Source organism: Canis lupus, chromosome X (genome assembly GCF_011100685.1).
Source record: "Canis lupus familiaris isolate Mischka breed German Shepherd chromosome X, alternate assembly UU_Cfam_GSD_1.0, whole genome shotgun sequence".
In the NCBI taxonomy this organism is placed as follows: Eukaryota; Metazoa; Chordata; class Mammalia; order Carnivora; family Canidae; genus Canis; species Canis lupus.
In genome coordinates, this window is record NC_049260.1 from 25,599,565 (window position 1) to 25,605,197 (window position 5,633).

Below are 5,633 nucleotides of genomic sequence, written 5' to 3' on the forward strand. Positions count from 1 at the left end.
AATTTCATTCTTTAGCATGTAGCTGTCCAGTTTCCCAACATTATTGATTTAAGAGACTGTCTTTTCCTCCATTGTATGTTCTTACCATTTTGTCATAGATTAATAGGCCATAAAAGCATGAGTTTATTTCTGAGCTCTCTATCCTGTTCTCTTGATCTATGTGCCTATTTTTGTGCCAGTACTATAATATTTTGATTACTATAGTTTGTAGTACAGTTTGAAATCTAGGGGCATGTACCTTCAGGTGTGTTCTTTCTTAAGATTTCTTTGGCTATTTGGGGTTGCACATAAATTTTAGGATTACTTCTTTTGTTCTGTGAAAAATGCTGCTGGTATTTTGACCAGGATTGCCTTAAGTCTGTAGATTGCTTTGCATAGTATGGACATTTTAACAGTATTAAGTCTTCCAATCCATGAGCCTGGAATATCTTTTCATTTGTTTCTGTCATCTTCAGTTTCTTTCACTGAAGTCTTGTAGTTGGCAGAAAACAAGGCTTTCACTTCCATGGTTAAATTTCTTCCTAGGTACTTTTTTGATGCAATTATAAATAGGACTGTTTTCTTAATTTTTCTTTCTGACAGTTCATTATGAGTGTCTAGAAATACAACAGTTTTATGTATATCAATTTTGCATCCTGCAACTTTACTGAATTCATTAATTAGTTTTTGAGTGGAATCTTTAGGGGTTTCTATATATAATATCTTGTTATCTGTGAATAGTCACAATTTTACTTGTTCCTTGCCAATTTGGATGCCTTATGTTGCTTTTTCTTGCCTAATTGCTGTGGCTGGGACTTCCAATAGTATGTTGAACTAAAGTGGTAGGAGTGGACATCCTTTCTTGTGTGTTGATTTGTTTGGGTTTTTTTTTTTAGATTTTATTTATTTACTCATGAGAGACACACACACACACACACACACACAGAAAGAGAGAGAGAGAGAGGCATAGACATAGGCAGAAGGAAAAGAAAGCTCCCTGCAAGGACCCTGATGTGGGACTCGATCCTAGGACCCCAGGATCATGCCCTGAGCCAAAGGCTGACACTCAACCACTGAGCCACCCAGGTGCTCCCCTTGTCTTGCTTTTGATTTTAGAGGAAAGGCTTGCAGCTTATCACCATTGAGTATGATATTACCTGTGGGCTTGTCATATATGGCCTTTATTATGTTAAGGTCTGGTTTCTCTATACCCACTTTGTTGAGAGTTTTTATCACAAATTGATGTTGAATTTTGTCAAATGCTTTTTCTGCATTTATTGAGGTGATCATATGATTTTTATTCTTCATTTTGTTAATTTAGTATATCACATTGATTGATTTGTGGATGTTGTATCACCCTTGCATCCCTGGAGTTAATCCACTTGATCATGGTATATAATCCTTTTTGTGGTAACAATCCTTCTAATGTTTCATTGAATTCAGTTTGCTAATATTTCGTTGAGGATTTGTGCATCTACCTATATCAGGGATAGTGGCCTGTAATTTTGGTTTTGTTTTTGTTTTTTGGTAGTGTCTTTGTCTGTTTTAAGTAATGCTGGCCTCACAGAATGAACTTGGAAGCATTTTTTCCTCTTCAGTGTTTTGGAATTGGTTCAGAAAGTTAGGTTTTAACTCTTTTTTAAATATTTGGTAGAATTTACCTGTAGAACTTTCTGGTCATGGATTTTTGTTTGTTAGGAGTTTTTTTATTAATGCTTTAATATCATTACTAGTAATCCGTCTGTTTTCTGTTTCTTCCTGATTCAGTCTTGGAAGATCATATATTTCTAGGAATTCATCCATTTCTTCTTGGTTGTCCAATTTTTTGGCATATAGTTGTTAAAGATTGTAACAAGAGACAGATCAGGGCATTACATAATGATAAAGGGATCATTTCACCAAGAAGATATGACACTTGTAAATATTTATGTACCCCGTGTAAGAGCACCTAAATATATAAAGCAAATATTAACAGACACAAAGGGGAAAATTGACAATAATGCAATAATAGTAGAAGGCTTTAACACCTCACTTACATCAATGGACAGATTATCCAGGCACAAAATGAATTAAGGAAACATTGGCCTTTAACAACACAGTAGACCAGATGGACTTAATTGATATGTACAGAACATTCTGTCCAAAAACAACAGAATACACATTCCTCTAAAGTGCACATGGTACATTCTCTAGGATAGATCACATGTCAGGCCAAAAAACAAATCTCAATAAGTTGAAGAAGATTGAAATATCAAGCATCTTTTATGACCACAGTGATATAAAACTGAAATTAATTAGAAGAAAAAACTGGAGAAAGCACAAACACATGGAGATTAAACAATATGCTACTACTGGTCAATGAAGAAATCAAAGAGGAAGTAAAAAAAAATACCTTGAGACAAATGAAAATGAAAACACAATTCTTCAAGATTTATGGGATACAGCAAAAGCAGTTCTAAGAAATTCATAGAGATACAATCCTACTGCAAGAAACAAGAAAAATCTCAAATAAACAATCTAACCTTATACCTAACGGAACTAGTAAAAGAAAAAGAAACATAGTCCAAAATTAGTAGAAGGAAGGAAATAATAAAAATTTGAGCAGAAATAAATGACAAAAAATAATAGAAAAGATTAATGAAACTAAAAGCTAGTTATTTGAAAAGATGAACAAAATTGATAAACTTTTAGCAAGACCCATCAAGCAAAAGAGAGAGCCCAAATAAATAGAAATGAAAGAGACTTAACTGATATCACAGAAATACAAAGAATCATGAAAGACAGGACGTCTGGGTGGCACAGTGGTTGAGGATCTGCCTTCACCTCAGGACTTGATCCCACTGGATCGGGTCCCACATTGGGCTCCCTGAGGGGAGCCTGCTTCTCCCTCTGCCTGTATTATCTCTCTCTGCCTCTCTCTCTCTATCTCTATCTCTATCTCTATCTCTATCTCTATCTCTTATGAATAAATAAATAAATAAAATCTTTAAAAAAAGAATCCTGAAAGACTACTATATACAATTATATACCAACAAATTGTCTACGTTTTAGAATAAACTTAATGACCATCATTGTGGCCTTTTCATTCTGGGTAGAAGCCAGCAATCATCTATGTATCACCTTATTCTCTGGATGTGTAATTTGTATTTAGAGCCAAGAATAGGGTAAATTTTGAGAGGAAGAGTGTGAAGGCAGAAGACTTCCCTGTGCATTATTCAGTGAGAAATTGCGACCAGGTCAGGGGAGATCTAGGTTTTGTCATGCCTAAAACTTTTAAAATATGGGGTGGGGTTGGGGTTCTTTAAAACATAGAATACAGGGATCCCTGGGTGGCGCAGCAGTTTAGCGCCTGCCTTTGGCCCAGGGTGCGATCCTGGAGGCCCAGGATCGAATCCCACGTCGGGCTCCCGGTGCATGGAGCCTGCTTCTCTCTCTGCCTGTGTCTCTGCCTCCCTCTCTCTCTCTCTGTGTGTGTGTGACTATCATAAATAAATAAATAAATAATTTAAAAAATTCTATTCAATCAAATTAAAAAAAATAGAATACAAAATTACATGTACAAATATTGGAATAGGGTTTGGGAGGGGCCTATAAAATGATGTTCCCTAAAACTGAAGTTTCATTATCTTCATGGTAAATCTACCCCAACTCTGAATGGATCAGGAGAAAGCCAACCTTTATAGATCTCTCTGTTTGTACTCCTTTCTAGTTAATTTTCTGCCCTGGGCTTTAGCAATTGTGCTCCCTAGTATCCTCTCCTTTCTGAATGTCATGTTGGTCTGAACACTTAAAAAAATTTTTTTTTAAAGATTTTAGTTACTTATTCGTGAGAGACACACAGAGAGAAGCAGAGACACAGGCAGAGGGAGAAGCAGGCTCCTTGCAGGGAGCCCGAAGCAGGACCTGATTCCAGGACCCTGGGATCATGACCCGAGCCAAAGGCAGACGCTCAAACACTGAGCCACCCAGGTGACCCTGGTCTGAACACTTTAGTTATGTCCTAGAGATGTTTGGCTATAGCTCATGATCCCATACTATTAAGGCATTAGAAATTTTAGTTGCTTTGCACCTGGAAGTCTTTTTGCCCTGTTAGCCATAGTGTAGCATTGCTGCTTCCCATTCCCTCGTTCTTTATTAATATAGTAACCCTGTGGCTCAGTTTGCTGAGATAGTCCCATTTTATGCCTGTTCTCCTGGTATAATTACTAAAATTCTTTTCTGGAGCCCCAGGTAGCCAAAAAGTCCTAGGGTTATAGCATAGAGGGAGGAACTTGGTGAAGAAACATGAGAAAGTTGTTTTTGAACTCCTAGGCTTACCCTCAGCCTGGGCATACATAAATCTGATCTTAGGTACCGAAGCCTTTATGGGCTGACCTGACAGACCTCCACTCAGGTTTCAAACTAACCACTGGGTGGTGCACTTGAGGGTTAGTTCTAAATAACCTGCAAAGCCTTCAGCAACTGACCTGACTTTGGTACCACAGCCCACAGAAGGTAGGTTGAAACTTGAAGCCTGAATCAAATGAGGTCAAGTACATACTATCATAAAAATATCATAGCCCGGGGTAGGGCGGGGAGGGGGGTGGTTTAGATGCATACATTGAAGCCAACAGAATTGGTGCCTTTTGCAAGATTGAAATTATAACAGGTCTAGAAACTAATGCCCAATTCCATTTCACTGGTATCAAAAAATATTTCAACTCTTATGCATAGAATGAATTGTGTACTGGACACATACAGAGGGATTGCTTTGATGTTCTTATACTTCAAGGTAAGGGGGGAAAAGCCCACACAAGCTATAAGAGCAAAGTCAATGAATTTTAAACTGTACCTCATCTGTTAAGTTCTCATGCCTGGAGAAGTTAATGTCAGCTTATCGTGTGAAACTCAATGTATACATTAAATTGTGAATCTGGAAAAAATTCCTAGCCCATTCAAGCACTTACTTAAAAAAAATATCAACATCCTTTATAGAATTTAAACAAGACCTAGTTTCATAATATAAGACTCAAAATGTCCAAGAAGCAATCCAGAATTACTCAGCATATGAAGAACCCCAGAAATCTCAACTCACATGGAAAAAGACATTCAACAGGTGCCAAGAATATAACACAGATAATGGAATTTTCTGATAGACTTTAAAGCTGCTGTAATAAAAGTGCTAGAAAGACCAATCACAAACACTCTTGAAATGCACATTAAAAGTATCTGCAAAGAAATAGAGTATGTTAAAAAGAACCAAATGGAAATTTTAGGACTGAACAATGCAACTGAAATGTAAAAACTTCACTTGATATACTCAATAGCAGAATGGAGAAGATAGAGAAAAGAGTTAGTGAACATGAAGATATATTAATAAAAATTATCAAGTCTGAACAGCACATAAGAAAAAAATATTTAAAAAATTAAAGGAGCCAAATGGACCTGTGAGTTTACAATAAAATGTCTAACATTCGTGTCATTGGAGTTCTGAATGAAAAGAGTATGGTGTTGAAATATACTGAAGAAATAATCGTTTGAAACTTCACCTACAAAAGACCTACAAATTCAAGAAACTGAATAAACCCCAAACAGGATAAACTCAAAAAATTCAAATGTAGAAACATTATAATCAAAAATCAAACAGCTAAAAAACCAGACAATCTTGAAAGCAG

General features: G+C 36.4%; 1 pseudogene; it reads left to right on the forward strand.

Annotated features, from left to right (window-relative positions):
- Positions 1-232: 232 nt before the first annotated feature.
- LOC119868270 lies at positions 233-4,822 on the forward strand (annotated as a pseudogene).
- The last annotated feature ends 811 nt before the right edge of the window (positions 4,823-5,633 follow it).